This window comes from Phoxinus phoxinus (genome assembly GCF_949152265.1).
Source record: "Phoxinus phoxinus genome assembly, chromosome: 2".
Classification (NCBI taxonomy): Eukaryota; Metazoa; Chordata; class Actinopteri; order Cypriniformes; family Leuciscidae; genus Phoxinus; species Phoxinus phoxinus.
In genome coordinates, this window is record NC_136877.1 from 7,679,101 (window position 1) to 7,700,288 (window position 21,188).

General features: G+C 40.0%; 1 protein-coding gene across 4 annotated transcripts in view; it reads right to left on the reverse strand.

Moving 5' to 3' along the window:
* pmfbp1 (polyamine modulated factor 1 binding protein 1) overlaps positions 1–14,274 on the reverse strand; it is a 215,001-nt gene extending 200,727 nt beyond the window's left edge. For all 4 annotated transcript variants that reach the window (XM_079589287.1, XM_079589286.1, XM_079589285.1 and 1 more), the window contains exon 1: positions 14,078–14,274. The gene's annotated coding sequence lies outside the window, so the exon portion shown is untranslated. The remainder of the gene's footprint in view (positions 1–14,077) is intronic.
* Between the last annotated feature and the right edge of the window lie 6,914 nt (positions 14,275–21,188).

Below are 21,188 nucleotides of genomic sequence, written 5' to 3' on the forward strand. Positions count from 1 at the left end.
ATATTAATAGGCTTTTTGCCAGAACAGTATCGATTAACTTCTGTGTGTGAAGAAGGCTGATGCTGAGTAGAGCAAGCCCACCAACGGTTCTGTTTGAGCCTGTCAAAGGAAGTAGGGAGTTCAAGGTGTGATGTGGCCTCTTTAGACTGGTGTATGTGGGTGTGTGTATGTTTTTAAGGATCTGTAGCAGGACTAAGAGACCATCTACAGGGAGAAAGGACAGAGGCGAAGAGAGGGTCCCCGCCGTGGATTTAGTGTTTGACAGTGGCAACCTGCTGAATGCTGCCGCAGAGCTCACAAGAGGAGGACTGATGTGCCTGACAGCACAAACAGCATTCATCCCTCCATAGAGCGAGCCTGCAGTGCTCCTAATCTGTCATACACACACACACACACACACCATTCAAACATGCACCAGACTTCAACTCACATCCCTCCTGTATTCATCAGAGTTTTAGCCAAAACAAATTAACAAAGCAAAGTAGCACTCAATACACACATTTAAAACTGACAATCAGCCCAATCGCTCAAACAAGTTATCCATCATCCTTCAGAACTCCCCAGTGAATGAGTGTAAATGTGTGTGCATCATGTGTCGAGGCGACTTCTGGGTAAAAGCGGGACTCTTTAATGTTGCCTCGTGAGGTGAATGTGCTACAGATGTACGCGCAGATTTGATGGGCTGATGTGAACGAGGCTGGGGCGTTGGAAGGGGCTCCTTTAGCGGGCCAAAACCCAGAGAGCACAGCTGGTGAGCAGCTGGGGCCAGTTGTGCCGGAGACCGATGGCAGGGGTGCCCATCGCTCACTGTAACCAGAGAGTTTGGGAACAGATTAATAGATGCTCAGAGGTTAAGTAAACATAATCTGATAGAACTCTGGCTGCATTTAAGGCTGTTGGCTTTGCTTTGCTGGCTCTTTCATCACTGTAACGCCTCTCAACCCCAGTGCTCTTAACGCTCCTAATATTTGGAGAAGGGTTTAAGGACAGGGGCCTGGCACAGCAACCAACATCATGCTCTCTTCCAAAATATTCCACTTGAGGGTCTTAAGTCAGGCCTGTTTATCTAACCTAAGCTATGTCTCATCTAATAACACGGTAGCAATGCTGATGATATCATCCACCCTGAACATACTACACTCAATCAAACTTTTGCAGTGGCATCTATGAAATGCTCTGCCATTGACCACCTGTACAACTTTCTCATTTTGAAAGAGTGCTGTTACTGTTTTGACCACACAATGAATGTAAGTGGCGTCCAAAACAACATTAACTAATATTGTATGGACAATAAAACACGGAAGAAAAATTAAATGGCTATACTCTTGTCTTTCCACAAAAGAAAGAAAGTAATACAGGTTTGGCATAATATGAGGGTAAGTAAATGATTTATTGATTGAATGAATACATTTTTGGGTGAACTATCCTTAAAACAAATACAACCGTCCTCTGTCTAGCAAGTCAGTAAAACTTCAAAAGTCACTGGTTTGGGATATTTTAGTTAGCAACTATCAAGCAAATAGCACTCATGTGAAGCGATTGACCTCACAAAGTGAAACTACTCAAAAGTGATACAAATAGACTTAGTATTAGCCTAATAATAATATTCATATTTTAAACTTAAAAATTGTACACAAAAAGCCAACAATAAAACAGAAAAAGCAAGCTCTTTGAATAACATTAAACTGTCACAGCCCTGTATTAATACAATCAAACAGAATATCGATATTAGTGCTGGAACTACTACCGATTATTTTTTTAATCGATTAATTTATTTTTTATTAGTCTAATGCTTTTTTCTGGTTAATCTATTGTTTATTTTCTGAATAGTTGATTATACTTTGGTTAATTGTCCAATAAATAATAACAAATAACTAATCTACCCATGAACTTTTACCTAATGATATTATTTTTCACAAAAGATAAGGTTTATGCAGTGTAGGTCTAAATAGAAAAAGTGTTTACTATAGTGTATTTACTGTGTGATCAGGCGCTGCCTTTCTCAGAGGCGGCTTTTTCAGCGCCATCAAAATAAAAGTCCCGTTTCCAAAACATTGGCCAAACAGGGAAACTTATTGGCCTTGGCGATATATCGGTCGACCACTACTAAAAACGCGGCACTAAAAGAAGTACAACTTTTAAAACGCTTAGACCTTGCCTTCTTTTCCGTTCCACTGACCTGCGTCTCGTGTTTTTAACAGCAAAAACGCGTTCTGCGTGACACCTGAGTTTTGGTGTGCTCTCAAGGATAGCATGAATATTCCCACTGCTCTGATAAAAGGGCTCACTTTCTTCAGCAATGCCCACATTTCAGAGACGTGCGGTCCACTTTAATTGGCCTTTTCTGTAAAGGTGGACTTTAATTACTTTGTTCCTGGATTAAAGGCCTCAGACTGTTCAGACAAGAGCTGGGTTATAACCTTTACTTCTCTCTATCTCTTTTTCGGTTTTTCTTTCTCTCTCACTCTCTGCACACAGTAAGGTCAATGTATTCGGGGAAAAACAGGTCCAGAAAAAGTCCCTAGCCTCAAAAGAATCCCCAAATGTGATCTATCACCTTAAAGGTCACTGAAAGACACACAGCACACAGTTGATTAAGTCTTACGTATGACAGAAATGTTCTATTCGGTCTTCCTACCGTATCTCTCCATTTCTTTTTTCCAATAAAAATGTTGAAGATTATAATATTTTTATTTTTACATATAAAATTGTGAATGACTTGAGGGTGAATACATGATGACAGTATGTTCATTTTTAGGTGAACTAATCCGTTAATTCAATTACCCTCTGGACAAAAAACGACCCTCGATTCTGATTTCCCAAGGCCCCCCAAAAATGAATTTACCAGAAAAACATTTGCTCTCTCTGTTTCGCAAGCGTTAACACCCACACCAGTGGAGTAAAGGGCTAAACAGAAATGAGAATGAATGGAAGGTCTGTTTGATAAATAGCCATGTTCTCACTGAAATGCATAAAAAGCGTGTATGTGTGTGTGAGCCCTCGTCCTTCAGAGCGGCATTGCACTGCTCAACCTGTGCGGTCAGTACTGAGTGATAGACTAATCGATGTGTGGCCTAATCAGCCAGCTTAACTCTAATACCCAGGACAGGTTCACATTATTATCATATCAGACTCCACATGTTTGGAGGTGACATGGAAAAGGCAAAAAGATTAAAGTCAATTTTACAGAAGAGCCTTCACAGCTTCTGTTATTTTGCCCAGTTCAGGATGACTTTTATCTGATGCCTGACCAAAAAAAGTGTGCTGAAAAACACATGCGGCATACCATAATGAACTCGCACTCTCGTTTGCAGTCGGTGCCATGCTGTGTGGAGTAATTCAGAAGCTGGAAGGCAGATGGCCCCAGCTGAGCGTGAAGCTTTTATGTGTTCAGACCCCAAAACCACCTCCACCACTACAGTCTAGCCCGTCCTAACCTCACCGAGCCCTTATCAAAGTTGTGGAACTCAGGCCAACACTTTTGGAGGACGGGTGGGGTGAGGGGCGCTCACGAATCATCTATAAACACCTTTACACAAACTGTTTACGGGCAGTAAATGATGCATTAAACAGAAAACAGGATGGCTGGTGGATTTAAAGGGGCTGGGTTGGGTTAGGTAGTGCATGGCTTCACAAAAGTGGTTGTTGCACACACATTTAAACGCTAGGGTTGGGAACCGAGAATTTTCCATTTTTTAAAAAGACTGGTTTTGTTAATGGAACAGACTGGTATAGATCATTTGATTCATGTGGGTTAAGATAGCCTACACATTTTGTCAGTAGTGTTTTATGAAAATAAATTAATAAAAAAAATGCTACCACAGTATTATTATGCAGCTGTAACGCTGAGTTCAAGGAAGACGATGATGAAGGTAATACAAGGTTTATAGATAGGCTAAATACAAGGATAATAGCCAACGTGCAAAACAGCGTGCAAACATAACACGGACAATATCGGACAAAGAACTGAACACAAACAGGAACTTAAATACATAGAGATGATTAACTAAAAGACGAACAGCTGTGATGATAAGTGTTAGTGTCCATAGCAAGCGGCATCCTCCCTGCCTCTCTCTTGAAACGAACACGGAAGTGACTTAAACTGCAATCCATCGACTGACCACTAGAGACCGGCTCCAAAAGAGAGTCAATTCCATATACTGGGGTGATTTTTTTTATAACTCATTCGTTTTAATTATATTAAGCCTTAAAGTTCTACATAATTAAGGCGTGGCCACTTGAGTGACAGGTGGATTGCAGCTGCTGTCACTACTAGCCGTTTGTCTGCTGTCTGTTAACCGTCACGTCCCCTCACCTCAGCTAATCCCGCCTCTTTGCCCATTTTCGCTTATCCGGGAGTGACGCGCTGACAAGATAGTGACGCGCTGACAAGATGGCGACGGCGGCTCCGCCCACTTTGGGCTTTAAAAATGCTCTTCAGAAACCTACAGGTGACGTCATGGACACTACGTCCATATTTTTTTACAGTCTATGGTCCATGGTGACTGATGAATGGAGGGAAAATACAACAAAAGAACACAAGTGACAAGTGAAACCAAAACAAACTGAAGATGACTGTGACAGCACCATACACCTGGATGATGCGACGGCAGCCATAGTGAGCCAGATCGCCCACCACACACCAGCTTATTAGTGGAGAGGAGACAGAGTGATGAAGCCAATCAGTATGGGGATGATTAGGAGGCCAAGATGATGGCCAGGATGCCAAACTCTTTTTGTAAAGGACATCCTGGGATTTTTAATGACCAGAGTCAGAACCTCGGTTTAACGTCTCATCCGAAGGACAGTGCTTTTTGACAATGTATAGTGTCCCCATCACTATACTGGGGCGTTAGGACCCACACAGACCACAGGTAAGCACCCAATGCTGGCCTCACTAACACCTCTTCCAGCTAGGCCTGTTGCGATAATTAACGTCTGATCGCGATTATTTGATCTACCCACGATTGTTTCAGACAACCGCGATTATTGAGCTCTTTTATAGGCCTATGGCACAAGTGGGAGTCATGGACCAAAAAAAATAGACAAGCACTAATTAAGTTTTCCTGCAATATATTCAAAGTCATCTGAAGCCATTCCATTGCTTAATGTGAGCGACAGAAGTATATTTACATTGTTAAATTAAAGTTCATGGAAACTCGTCTTCCATCCTCTGCGGCAGTCAATCATTCTCTGTTCAGCATTTAGCACGCGCCTCGTTCGGTTACGACAGGATGCACAGTAAAACTCTAGCTACAATATGATATATGATTATAATGCTTGATCTAGATAAAGCGCTGTGGTTTTGCATAAAATTACTTTATTTAGTTGGAGTTTATTGCTGTTTCTAAACAACTCGATACCGTGTCTGATCACACAGCACAAGCACTATGAATTGGCATCAAATGCACAATAACTGGAATTTAAATCTGTGTAAAAACAAATGATTGATAAACAGTTGGACAGATAGACACTAGGATTTATGCGCTCGACATTTCTTTGCTTTGTGTCGTGAATTTTTAAATGTGCACTGTCTGTGACTCCATGTTGCTTTAAGCACATCATTCTGCACCCGCGATGCGCACACGCCATACACGTATTATCATGCTTCATTCGTGTCATATTATCGGGGTTTTGCACACTGAAAGATTATTAAAAGCCTATCTTGTTCTGTCGTATCTATCATATCAAATACATTTAAAGTAAGCATCTTTTATTTTTATATTGGGTCTTTTTTCCCCAAATATTTATTCCTTAAAAGTACTAAAAGAATCATTAATAGAACCCTTAAGGAACAACAATCATTAAGAGGAATCAGAACCAGAACGTTAATCATTAAATTCGTCTCGATTCCCATCCCAAATGACCACATCTTGAGCTGTCAGGCAAACAGACACTGAGGGGAAATGTTGACTCGTTATGTACAACTGCACTCCAAAATGCCAAAGACAACCTGGCACCAATTAAACTCTGGCCTTAAAAAGACATTACCCTACAGGCAAATAGGGTGAGCTAGACGTCAACCAAGCTTTTATCACAGAAGCAGCTCTGCACTGTGGCAAAGTGGCAAATATTCACTAAAAGGCTGCATTAAAAGGCCGATTTTATTTTTTTAATTTATTTTTTGTCTGTAACAAACTTATTCAAATCACATGAAGATTAAATCACTGCAGGCTCTTTAGAGTCAGTGATTTTGGAAAGGTAGGAGTGGGAAAATGACGGGAGGGAGAGAAAACTTATAGCAAGAGATACAGCGAAAAGCAGTCACTCTCAAGAGAACTCTGGCCTTATTGGAACAATCCAGCACATAAACAGTCATTTAACTTTTCTGTCAAGTGTCATAGTTATAATTCACTGTTTCATGATTACTGTCAGCTCACTTTACAGACCAGAGCTTGTGCTAATGGAAAATTGAAGTGAATAGACTCTCCAAACTCAATGTTTTGATATCTCAATTATATTTCTCATTATATTGCCTGTAGTAGTGGGTGATATACCAGTAGACGCGATTAACCGATATAAAATTGACAACCAGTTGAGATTTTGGACTATCGTCCATGAAACGCAATAAGCAACGAAAGAGAACTCATTCCACTATATGTGCGCTTGAGTACTGAACGGAGTTCTTTATGCCACCTAATTGAGGTTCAATGGAAAATTTACATACTCATGTCAAAATGCCTTTATACATTTGATTACTTAATTTATGTAGACTAGTATTTCTTATTTCATGTTTTTCAGGTCTATTTCTTAGTTCTATTGCTGTTTTTTTACGTAGGCTAGTATTAGTTTAGCCTATATAAAAACCTAAAAGCTAAAATTATATATTGTGATATCGTTCTCATGAAATAAAATTACTTGTATCGTGATATAAGATTTTGGTCATATCACCCACCCCTAATTGCATGAGCAAAGCCCAAGGTCTACAAATTAGCTGGCAGCGTGAAACTATGTAGACTATATCATTAAAAATACTTCTCACAATTACCTTTCAAAACCGAACACATGACATATTGAGTTTTTACAAAAAAATGAACAAAGCAATTTTTCTGGACAGAAGATGTACAGAACAGTTGATATTCTTGTTAATACCGGCCACAAAAATGTAAGAGAAATCATTTTGAGTGAAAGTGAGGTCATCCATTCCTAGGCTTGAAAAGAAATCAATCCTAAAATTGATTAAATGTTGCATCTAGAGACTCTTTGAGCCTTTGAGCCAGGCTAATCAGAAACTCAGCACCGCTAGGACGTGTGAATGCTTGTTGAAACCGCTATGCGTGAAGCTGCTGGATATGAGAAGCCTTCTCGTCTTGATCTTCCGCTGAAATTTGGAAACAGAATCTGGCCACCGCACTGTCAACACTTCCTGCTGCTTGTTGCGTGTCAATCAATGATGGGTGCAAGGGAGGCTTTTAGAGGGTCCCAAGGGTGACTGCTTAGAGCACGCTCGGTTTAACATGCCAACAGCCGGGTGGGAGTAAACAGAGAGGGATATAAACTGGGGTATTGACTTCATGATCAATTCTATTGATCAGCAAGCTCCCTTTCCTTCAGCAGGCACGCTGAGCCCTCACAAAGTCTCCATCTCGCCCTCTGCTGACTCCAGAGCAAAGGCAGACTGGAAACCTGCCCAGATCTGCAGCCGAGACACCTTCCTCTAGGAGGAGACAGAGAGGAGAATCAACCACCATCTACCAGGGAGTCATCTGTCAAAAGTGAGATTCATCTGGTCTACTTGAAACCCACAAATGACATTTGGAAAATACTAAATAAAACAAGCAAGATCTTGGAGTCATAGGAGGGAACAAATGTAAAAGTGCCTATTAGTCACTAAAAAAACAATTGATCAATCAAATCAGAATATTGGGGGGTTAAGTGTTGAAAATGGCCTTGAACATATAAAAGCCAAGTTCAAGTCTGGCTTATGTCACATTGCAATCTCTGGAGTCTGTCTATCCTCTCTAATAAAAGTGCAAAAGGCCACAAATAAATTAAAAGCAACCCTGGTACGTTTGAGCGTGGCAAATACACTCTAATCACGATATATTCTTAGTCACTGACAGCATTCTGTGAAAAACGGATGGCGTGAAAAGAAAGAGAGCTTAATTGAAGCCTTTTCTGCCAGCTCCGAGTGTATCCAGCAAGTAGAAATCATCTTCAGCTTTGTGACAGCCGCTGCCACTGATCCAATGGGACAAGCCAGGAGGGGCGGTTTGGGTCATCGTTCTGTCAAATAAGATTCACATATCCACAACGCGGGCTGGCACACCAAATGACCTCCCTGTTTACGAGACTGCTGGTGATAACACACATCATCTCATTAGTCACATACCACCCCTGATCTGCCATGGCACCTCCACTTACAAATGGCAGCTAAGCGCTAAATTTACCCTCGTTACGCTTGCGCTCCAATCACAAAAGGGCTGCTGTCTTTTGGGCTGAAGATTACAATTTGCTATGGACGGACACGCCGGTATCATTGCTGGTCTGTCGGGCTTCAGGTGGAAATAGAGATAAATGCACGGTGCAAGTAGAAGCTCCTCACATCCAACGTGCATCTCCACCAGCAAGATTTGCAGACCGAGTGGATGTGACAGGCCTGTCTCATTTACAAACACCACCGAGGGCTGGGTTTCATGCAAAGCAGAGCCCACCAGCAGAGATCCCTCTAAGATGAAGTTTACCTCACTAAGGTGGAGAATAGCTCTGGGTTACAAGCTCAGATGCAGCTGAAATCTCAGGTACCTTTGAAAGTGAGAGAGCACCACCCGTTATCTCATGACGGCACAGGATCTTCTCGTAATCCTGCCTCCCAGTTGCGAGGAAATTTCTCAAAACAAATCTGCGAGGCACCGGGCTGATAATGCGAACCTAATCAGGAGGAAAAAATATAATCCGCTGGCACCCTTAACTAGTATTTCATATCCTCGTCATCTCTCTTTCAGCTTCCTTTTTTCTCTTTGCCGCTTCCACTTGTGCTAATTCGTATTGGATTTTCATTCGTTCACCTTTCTGCGAGCATCAATTTCAGATGGCATGAAAAAGTAATATTCCAGCAATAAAGCTTGATTTACACCCTTTGCCTGGCTCCCCCTCTTGCTTTTTATATTTGATCATTTAGTGGGGATCGTATAACTGTATATCAGACGCAAATGAAATCAGGTCCCGTGCACATTAAGGCCATGTAGAGTTGCAGCTAACATCCCCAGCGATCCAGCCGCCCGGCTCCCCGGCAAGCCAAGGGCAGAGTCCCATTCATTTTCAGGCCCATTTCCTCCTATGATTAGGCGATCAATCAATCCGAGCCTTCAATCTCATCAGGCAGACGGGATTATCTGCCCATCTCCCCCTCCGTTACTCGCTCTCTCCCTCTCTTGAGCTCTCTCTCACAGAGCGGCACATTAACATCAGATCAAGTATCAGCGAGCGCATGCGGTCTGTAACGTCAAACAGACCACAGACAGACATCTCTTCATCTTTCCCTTCTCCTAATACCCCCACAGCTCCCATAGTGCACTGCATGCAAGCACGAACGGAGAGACGTTTGTGGAGACTGACAAAGAGGCACGTCTTTAAAGCGCTTGTCAAGGTATTAAGCCATAGGCCTACTTCAGGGAGCATCCTTTCAAAATAGATGAATTGCTTCTTAGACCATCACAACACCAAGTATGTCTCAAAGACAAAGCCCTACCTGTCTCTGTAAATTGTGGCTATAGGCTCATTTGTCCGTGCGGGTTCCTACACGTCTACTAAATCATCCTACCTGTCCTTTGACGTATCAGAGATTCCATACACTTGCCCGCCCGTGTCTTCCCACAATACACCGGGGAGGACAAACACTATTTATCGGACAAGTCTATATAAAGCTTTCTCAGTGTCAGAGAGGGTAAGAGAATATGCCCTATAAAAGCCCAGCCACTCAGACCCTGTTTTTACAATGATCCGCACTCACTCTTGTTTACACAAGCGTAATAGCAAGTAAACTGCTACTTGTAAACAGCAGAATGCCATTTAATATGACTGGCTGGGTCATGGTGGTTTCACTTTACAACAGGACTGATGCCATAGAGGTTTGGGAAGGGCACACATAGAGTTCAGAGAAAATTTGCGTTTATTCAGTCCACATTGAACTTGAGAAAATGGATCACAAAATGATCCCCTTTATGCCACAGAATTTTGTGTACAGTGAAACTACAGACTATCTGTCAAAACAACATTTCACACATACCTGTATTGTAAACTCCAAACTTGGTACAGTATGAGAAAGATTACAAAAACAGTGGCCCTCTAAAGACCAATATTCAGCCGTTGTCTAAATGGCAGTGTAGGCCTATTTTACTTAAAATATTATAATCAAAATATTATAATAAAAGTGGCATCTACATGAAAGATTTTGTCAAGTTTACATGGGTGTCCTAGTAGAGTAACCACAGATGTGATTCATTAACTATGAACATGCTCAAATATTTGACAACCAGAAACTAATGAAATCCTAATTTTAAACAGCACTGTTCTTCATAGTTTAAAACAAACACATTATTTGAGAAAGGTTTTGTACAAATGCTATTTGTAATATGAAGAATAAAGTGTGAGCGCTTGCATCAATTCATGTCTACTCCTGAAGTACCAAAAAGTTATATTTCTATTTAAAAGTTTAATTAAGCATAGTCAAATCTGCTTGCAATATAGATGGGTCAACACCCAATACTGTAAGCAGTGATGCAATGTATTTTTTTTATATTTATTATATTCATCTTTATGGAGGCTTGAAAGTACATGTCCCCATTATTTGTAGTAATTGCATTGAAAATGGTCACTACACAGTAGATGTGTTTGACAAAAGCAATTGTTGAGCACAAGAAACAATTATTAATGACAGAATTTTCCTTTTTGGGTGAACAATATCTTGGAGCCCAATTAGTCATCTAGTTATTTAGGCAACTAACCATCTAGTTGATGTTGGAAAATGAAAATAATACACAACTTTTCACATCCATATTGCAGTAATAGCTTTATTTGATTATCATGCGATTGGATAATCAAAATACAACATACAATGTAAATTCTAATAATTTTAATTTATAATTGCAATTACAATATCAAGGGAAATGCTCAACAATTAGGGTGTCAAAATCATGCACCTCTTTCCTTCTTGTTTAAAATATTCTCTGACACTTCCAACAATACAGCACAAATCTACATTCTTAAAATAAAGTCTTGCTCAAACCTCTTTACCTCCTTAAAGCATGGAGATGACATTTATTATTTCCTGAAGCTGGAAGACACTTTGGGGCCCTTTACTCTCTGAAATTTTCATCATCTTTCATCAAAGCTAGGCGTGCATTATCCTCTCCCACAATTCTTAGCAGCAGCCCTGAACCTGTGACATGACACCACCCGCATTCATCAGTCATCAGCGGCCAGAATCATCTAAAAACACAGCTCTTCTTTTAATGCCGAGACGGAACCCAATGAATTAGTAATACATTTACATGAGCTGAGAGCAAGTGCGGGTAAAGAAATTACTCTCTTCATGTCGTGGCAAGTACTCTTTTCCTCTCTGACTGGTATGCGCCGATGAAAAAGGGCATCTGAAAGATATTCAATGCGAGGCCACTTAATGGAAAAGTGAGAAAATATAACCCAAAAAGCTTTTTGATGTAAAGAAACTTAATTCTATTAAAAATACAGATCAAACTGTCAGGCTTTCATTATGGTACAATACCTTTTAGCAGTCGTGCACTGTCGTAATAAAGTTTCAAAGTACCTCAAAATATCAGATTTCCTGCTGTTCATATCAGACTCAGTCTTCAGACATGAACAGCACAAGGACTTACTGTAAAGCCATTTTGACACAGCGGCCTTAAAAATCATTTAGCCAACGTAAACAATGTAAAGTTTTGCATGGCCCTATCTCCTATCTAGCCAAAAGAAAAAAAGAGAAAGACCATATAGGTCATAGATGTGGCCTGGTGGATAGTGGAGCACTTGTGTGAGGAATTAAAACATACCAGCAAGCAGAAACTCTTTTAAAACGAGTACAAAGACATTTTTATTGTAACTTTTGGAGTGAACAAGACTGCGCATTTGTTTCCCCTTGGACATAGGAATCACCACAACACCCTACGTCATGCGAATTGTGCCAAAATCGGGCTGATATTGTGTAGTCGGAAACTGGCATAATGTTCCCATCCCCATCTTTGAGCCCCCGGAATCACACTTTGTCAGTCATTAAAACTGAGTACTTAACAACAGCAATTTCAAAGGGCCTATTTTTGCAAATCTTGCCTTAACAGTTGCGGTACATAAAATACGCCGGGAGCAGATAGTCTCCTTCAAAAGTACATGCATTATGGAATACCATTCGTCTGGTCTGGATTATCCATTGTCTCCTTAATGGGGCTGGTCATCTGCGCAGACAAATTCAACATGAAGGTCAGAAGTACAAAGCTCCGTGGCACACAAACTAAAAATTCCCTCGAGCAGCAGTAAAGAAAAGAAAGTGAACCACAGCCTCAGTTGACAGCTAAAGCTCCTCAGATCTCCAATAGGCCCCCTCATTGTCCTAAAAGCCAGTCGCCCCCGCAATAAACGGTTTTAATAACATATCACAATCCCCAAGCGTACTTTGCCTTTGTTTTCCACATGTAACCAGTTCTAATTAGGCAATGTGCTGCAAAACTTACTGAGGTCTGGCTGCCTCTGATCACAATAGCTAGTTGTATCTTCTACCACAGCTGTAATTAATGAGAAAACCGGGCGACTCTTTCATGAAAAAAGGAAGATTTAGGGGGGAAAAAAGAGAATAGAGAGAATATATGGCTTAAAGTCTGCCGGATAGACCTTGCCGTTCTCATCATCTGTGACAAAAACCCTGATCTCTGTCTGTGCTGATGCAACCTGGTTCGTATTAGTAAAGAAATGCATCAAAAACCAAAATCATTGCAGAGAAAACAAATGGCACGGAAAACATCTACACCAGATGAACCATGACTGATCATCAAAATACAGTGTAACACTCATATCTCTGTGGGATCAGACAGGATGTGCTTCATTTTTATGGGACGGCGGGGGGGGGGGGGGGGAGCATGTAACATAAAATGGCCCAGGTTTGTCATGTTTCATATAAATAAATAAACAAATATGTATTTTTTGTTACATTTATTTCTATTAAATATAAAAGACATTAGATATAAATCTCAATTAAACACTTCTAAAACATTTGATGAACACCCTTTATTTTACATTTACCATCCCATATGTTTATTCTGTAACAGGTTCTAGCCTATATGTTAAACTTTGTTCATTTTAATGATCCTTTTTTTTTTTTATTGCTGATGTTAGGTTAGTAAATTCATGTTAACTATTATGTATAACTTATTATGACATAGGCATTAAGCAGCCTTATTGTAAAGTGTTATTTTCTATTCGCCTCATGTTCATTTCTGGACTGGAAATTTAAGGTAGACGCCATCCGGCAAACCAACATGATCGAGAGGGAAATTCATTCAATATTAGATATCAATAACATTTATCTGCTTAATAAGGTAATGAGAAGATTGTAAATCTGACACCAATTGCATTAACAAACTCCAGCAATCTGATTAGCAGTAATTCAGTATTATAAAAGAAAATCTACAGCTAATGGAAACATCCCGGCAGTCTCAGTAATAAAATAAACTCTGTGAGCTAACGTTATGCTTCACTTGCAGCTCTTCTTGAATGTGATAATTGCAATTACACCACACATTGAATAAACAAGCAATTAACACTGCTTCTTTAACAACTATACAAATTATTCTTATTATACTTAGAGGGAAAACATGTTTTAAGCCTTTTAAAGGTGTTGTAAATTATTCTCAATAAACTTTGGCCTAAAAACAAACGTGTGTCTGTGTCTAGTAACGTTAAGCACAAACAATAACTTAGCAGGTATTGCATGTTAGAATATTAGACACTTTGATTATGTTTATAAAGAAGAGGTGTGCTACATATTCTAACCAAACCATCGTAAGTTTCATGTCTGAGTGGTTATGAGACGGAATAAACAAATGATTTCATAAAGTTAATCATCTACCTGTTGCACAGTTACACGGGCAGTGCTTCATTTCACCCGTGTCTCGTGCTTTGATGACTGTTTCACGCTGATTTCATCTTCTTAATGCTGTAGATGTTTGACTTCCAGTATATTCAGTTACAACAGTCAATAAAGACATAAATCTCTGCGCTGTTACTTGTTCATCATTTCTAAACGCCCGCTCGGACGCCACTCTCTCCCGCCTCACTCACCCGTACACAGCCTGCTCACAGACTGCTCACAGACTGACAAACAGCGCAGCGAGCCAATGATCATTCAGAACACGCCTGTCAAAGATTTGGCTACCAATCGCAGTAGGAGCTGCGGCCAGGTGGGCGGAACTCTGCCAGAGAGAGAAAGGCGCTGGTCTCCATGGGAACTTGCCAAACATGAAGCGTACGCGGCTGATGAAAATGTCGTTTGAGGATCTTCATCTCTAGAGAGTAGCGCGAGGCAAAAGTGTCTTGGTAACCTGTAGGTCTTGGTAACCTAATGTTAATAAACATTAGATTTTGTGTAGGTTTATTTCATTCAGTATTATTTACTGTAGCTAGCACATGGAGATACCCATTATGTAAAACAAACCAAACAAAAAAATCCCTTATTATGACAAATACATAAGGGAAGTCAAGTGAATGTAATATGGTTGTGGTAATTAAAGTTATAGGCTTAATGCTGTTATCCATAGTGAAAACAACCAATTTATCCTGATTAAACATTTTGAAATCATAACTCAAACAGCCTATAGGGTCCTTTAAAAAGGCTAAGTGGTTATTTTTAAGATTTTAAGTGTTAATAGCTGAAATAGCAGAAAATGACCAAGAACAAAACCGAGGTTGTGATATAAGTAGGCTAACCATAAGCTCTTTTTGAATAAAGGTAGGGTAGCAAGCTAGCTTTGAAAGCATGAGATCCCACCCTCCCTTCAGAGCGTCTCCAAAGCCACGTCTCCATCAAAACACATCAACACGCACAGCATAGTCCGCAAAGCGTTATGAGACCAAGGACAGCGTTACATTACCTCACATCATGATCTCAAATCAAAATCATATAGAGAAGGACTTAGTAAGAAAATTTTGACAAACTAAAGTTAATATGTGGTAAAGATCCGAACGAGCTAGCTTCTCTAGCCCTTACTTGCAATTCTTCCTTCTATTTCTTATCCCGACATAGGCTACTTTCAGATTGTCAGTCCAAAAAAGCACATGAAATCCGTTTCGAGCTACATCCATATGTGGTTTGAAATCCTATTCAAATCACACATCAGGACATCAGCTCCAGTCTTAACGCTCTGATCGGATTTCGTGTGGTATGTGACTTTCTCACGGCACGTAAGATGTAAACGTCAGACGTTGTTATAGGGAACATGCTGAAAGTCGCTGCCGAAACAAGGCTGTGTTGTTGCAAAGTGCCGGACGAGCAGAAAATTATTAATTTTGAAACCGGCGCAGACATGAAGCGCGGAAAAAAAGCTCATAACAGCCTACAGTTCTGTCGCAGGCTCAAGACGCAGTAGTCCAGCGTGGAGGCTACACATTTCCATGTTGTAAAATTGAAACAAGACAACATCTCTATTGCAAATGCAAACCCCGCCATCAACGCAACGTCATTGCCATATTGCCAAAGAGCTTCATGGACACACAAATCAGATCTAAACAGTTGCGATACACAGTGACAGTGTGGACATCATTTTAGATCCGATTCCAATCAGATACAAAGATAATCAGATTTGGACTGACAGTGTGAATGTTGCCATAGTTAACATCAACATTTTAGCCATAGTCAACACTTCATTTACACAGGCAAATTTGCGAGTTCGTTCAGGTCAGTGGCATTGTTTACGTTCAGTGCCTCCAAAATGGCTGACTTCCGGATTGATGACGTGTGAAAACCCTCTATAGAAACGTATAAATCCGAGTCTGAGCATGTGAACAGCTCCGGGTAGAACGTAACTCTTAATTTCTGTTATGGCATGGTGTGAAGCTCAACAGCATAAGCTCGTTGTGGTTCAGAAGAAACTGTAAAAGGCGGCTATTGTTTATTTGTGGCGCTCTGTGACGGTCTACAACTCTGCATAGACTTACGGAACGCGGAAGACGTGTATGCGTGAGCAGGGTGAGCGACAGGCCCGGCACCACAGGGGGCGGTGGGCTAGGAGCGTCTCCCACCCAAGGAGCGTGTCCCACCCTAGCACCACGCCAAATAACGGCCGATTGCAAAATTGTTGGGATGTTCAATTCAACTCAGCAGATTTTGAGGGTGATCATGGTTTATACTGTAGCTGCTTGATATCAAAATTCCGCTTGTTATTTAAAGACTAGAAAGCAGTATTAGAACATGACCACAGTCTTCATAAACATTCAAACAAAATGATTTTTTAAGCTGTTCATGCGTAAGAGGACTTTTAGAAGAAAACTTAATTCGGTACATGCATGCTGTTTTCTGTGCGCATACACACAAAGCGAGCACAGTCGCACACAGAGGGCTGCGTCAGCAAACTGAATTCTCTTTTGTGTCTTCTTAAACGGACAAATACCCCCAAAATGACGTTAACATGCCCGTTTTGGTGAGTATCCTCGGTCTTAACTGAGTTAAAAAAGTTTTAATGAATGTAAAACAGTTGGGAGAAAATCTGATGTGTGTCAGATCCGTGCATTTGGTCTTAAAGTGACAGTAGTTTAAAACTCTGTTCAAATCTGTCCACGACTGAATAACTTTTCAGCTTTAAAACGGATTAATATATATTTAATTTATACATTTTAGTATTTTGTACCTAAGACCTACCTGAAATCTGTTTATGTGATTTGTGTCTTTGTTCTATTGTTTTTATTTGTGCTATTGCTTGTAATTTGTTCATAAGTGTCTTTATTTAACATTATTTATTTAAAAAAAAAAACTATTTATTCATTTATTTGTGGTGTGGCCAGTGAAAATATTGCCATGCAGGGCAAGTAACCAGTAAACTCCTTAGCCGTTGAGCCCTGTATGTTTATTTATAGAGTCATTTTTAAGACCTGCTCCTTTTAAAATAAAGTAACAAAATCTTTTACCTGGCGGAGGTATGGACATACATGTTGACAGGTTACAGGTAGGACATTGTTGCATTCAGATCAACAAACATTTTTTTGGTCTGAGACTTCCACAGAAGAATATGTACGTTTTAATATTTAGACCACTTATATTATTGATTGCTATCAGGATATGAAGAGAGTTTCAACCATTATAACAAAAAGTGTTTATGAAAAAATGTCCTACCCTAACTTTAATGTAATTGTCAGGGGTGCACATAACTGGTCCGCGTGGTATATACAGCAGAAAAAGTGGAGGGAAGCGCTTTTGACTACCAACATTTTTGGGGACAGAGAAAGTTTACTTACTGGTGTAGGATTTGTCTCCATCTCTGGTAAGATAGCAATCATAATGATACGTTTGTTCATTAATTATTATGAGTGCATCAGATTGCAGTTTATCCGTGATCCATACACCGCTCGAACATCGAATTGATTCCTCTTTCGCGGTTATTTGCAATTGAACGGACACATACACACACAATTATGTCAAAATACCCGTCTCGGCAAAGTATTCTCTCGGCTATGTAAAAAGTGACCACTTGAGAAAAAAACTGATGTGTGCCAGTATATTCGGTCCATGTATTCAGTCTTAAAGGGACATTGTGTAGGAATTTCTCCCATTTAGCGGTGAAATTGTATTTTGCATTTACAACGAATTGTGCTCTCCAGCGCCTCGCTTTTTCAAATGCGTGTTGCATCTACGGTGGCCGTTATGTACCAAAAAGCTATGACAGGATGTCTTATAATAGCACTTCTATGTTCTACTGTCTATATAATAAAGTACACAACCAAGCAATGAAAAAAAGCTTGTAATTAAGACTTTAACATTGACTTAACTGTCGAGAAGAAAGTAGGAAACTTCAGCGTCTCTTTTGAAATCTTTCTCCTGCATTTGCTCTTTCCACCTGGAAAAAGTTATCCCGACATTAACTCTTGTTTTTTAAAATCTCCAGTCACGTTTCCTTTTACGGTCTATTTTGGACTTTTTTGGCGATGAGGATTTTCCTGTGGCTCGGCATATGTATGGTCCTCCATTATAAATAACAGTGCAATGCAGCCTTTTAAACTTGCCGGGGCAGTTTGAAGCGCCTCTCATTGCTCTGCTCCTCCGTTTCTGCTGGTTTCAGTCACGTGATGCTGGCTCTGAATGAAAACGCGTTGTGGAAACGCTTTGGCCTAGTACTTTTTGTCCCTCTCTGCTATTATAGTTTTTTAAATTGGCGGAACTACATGAAAGCCTCCATGGACCTACCCATCCCGTGTATATAAAGATAATAAATTCTTCGTTTACAAGGATAAGTCAGATCATTGGCCGAGGTATTTGTACACCATTGAGGACATATTTATGAATACAAATATTGATTTTAGATGATAAAATACCTAAAAGCGACAGCAGCCTGATTTTCCTGCTGTTGTCTGTGTCATTAAAGTTAATAAAATAAAAACAAAATTATCATCATCTACCATGTTCAAGAGAAAAGAAGATAGTGAGAAGAGCAGTCAGGAGGAAAGTGATGACGACAGCTTAAAGTGTAAGTACCAAGCAGCATCTCCAGGTTTTCCCTAGAGAACCAGACCAAAAAAGTTAAGTGCACCCCTGTTAATTACGTATGCTTGCTTAGTCAAAGCATGGGGGACATTTAAATAACTGTCATTGAGAATTCATAGAGGTTTTAGCTCTTTTTAGTATTATTAGAACCAAAAAAGAACCAAGAGAGCCGAACTGAAGTGAACACATCCTTAAAGACCACAGCTATGAATGTGCAACAGCAAATGCTTTTGTTTGAGGTTCACTGTAAAAAGTACACAGTGAATGTGATGTATTACGCTAGCGTTTCTCTATTGTCAGTTATAGGTTAGAGCTGAAGGTGAAATGAAGTCATCAGTTTAATCAGAAGATTACGTGCAAACAAAAGCATTCCTTAGGCCCTGCGAGATTTATCTGGGCAATGAAAGTGCATGGCCACCGAAGCCTGTGACTCACGAGCACACTAAGACTTGGCAATGTCTTTGTTACAAACTGAGATTATTAAAAAGATGTCCCGCAGCAACTCATTATACCATCAGCTTAGGCCATTTTTCTCCTAACCCCTTAATTAAATTTGAATCTTATGAAAAATAAAGAAAAATCAACAGCTATCTAACTGCTGGCTAGTCTGACATTGTGCCAGCAGGCAGGTGCCTCGTCCCTGCCGTTCAACTGTCCCTGCATGCTTGCAGCTCATCGAAATCTCTTAAGTCTGTCCGTCCGTCCTCCAGTCCGGTCAATTGTGTGTGGCTCATTTATTTCTGCAACATAGATGGATCTTGGAATAAATGATTTAATGGAACTGTGCATTACTTCAAACCGACTACACCCATCCTTTAAAGTCTTTCAGGGCTGTTTTATTGATTTAAAAATTCCTCAGCTTAGTGCTCGAATCTGTCCCATTAACTCTGAATGCTGGTTAGCCGCATACCAATAGTTAATGTTCTCTTTTACAATCAAGACAATGCAATTTTCTATGACATTGTGGTGACAGAATAGCTCGGAAAAAAATGTCCATTTCTTGAGCGCTTTCATTCTCTTTTGTGTTATATCTAATTCCACATACATGAAAGGACATGAAAGTGATTGACTGGTGAATAGCTTAGACAGACACCGAAAACACAATTATATTGTGTGTAAAACCGTGTCTGTCGTCACTAATTATCGGCTTTGTGAATGTCACTGTTTAGAGAAACAGCTCATCCACCGAGAACTGAGAAGTTAAGCAGGATTTTGTCAGAGTGAATCTTTTTTTATTATTATTTCATGTCCCCACAACAAAAAGACAGTTCGTAAACACATTTTTTTTAGCCTTCGTTTCGTAAAACGTTCCGCAAAGCCTGTCATTTGTCTCATTGAAAGATTTCTGAAACTTATGAGAACATTCAGAACTTTGAAGGTTTTAAGGTCAAGGTTCTGTCTAAATGGTGCTCCCCCTTTATTTGTCTTCAATTCCTTTGAATTGTGCTTAAAGAAAAAAAATATGAAATGAAACTTACCTTTTCTTTTGAAACATTTCAAAAGAGGGGGAGGGGGGAGGGGGGCAAATGTGCTTGTAGTTTCCTAAAATGGATTAGATCCTGGGCTCCATGTTTAAGAGGAAGAGCAGCTGACAGGAACTGACATTGCAGTCCTGTTCTCTCAACATCGTGCTCTTAAACAAGGCACTTCAGTTGACCCTGGAAGACTGTCAGTTAGTCCACTGTAAGTGGCTCTGGATGAAAAGCAGCTTTTAAATGGAAAGTGAATAAGTACAATAAAAGCAACCGCTGCCTAAAATTATCTGTGCATGCAACCTAAGTGAATACATAAATGAATTTTGCTTTGAAAAACGTTATTGCAAAAGCACATTGAATCTCATGTCTGAAAAGCTAAGATACCTGCTCATACTGTATTCTGAAGCTTTACGGTATGTGTTGACAATAGGGAGATCATGACATGTTCATACTGCTGTGCAGAGGTAAAAGCACATTATCTAAACAGTTTGTCAGAATTGAGTTGTATGTGAAATCAGGTCTCTTAGACTATGATCTGTTCTAAGTTGATATCAAATCAATCAAAATTAAAACATAAAAGATTCCTTTTCAGTGTTGGCACAGTTGCTGCGTTTTGCATTTTAGGGCAATATATTGTCAGGTTGGTTTAGGTTTTGTTTGTGTTCATGTCTTTTATTTTGAAATTCTCATAGTTTTCCGATTTCTTGATGTGACTTTCTTGCTCACATGTGATCATGGCTGGGTCACAATTCGCCTACTTATACTACGACCTAAAAGTATGTACTCTTTTGTGAAGAAAAAGTATATACTTTTGAGTGTGTAGCAAAAAAGTAGGCAAGCTTTGAGATATACTACATCATCTTTAACGGACAGATCTGTCGCGTGCATCCTGTCACCGTAAACTGCCCTGTCAATCATCTTGTCACAGTTAAAATCCTCCATTTAATCTAATTTAATTTCGTACCGTTTCGGAGAGAAATGTAGTCGCACGTTCATCTGCCAGTCGCGGGTCTTTC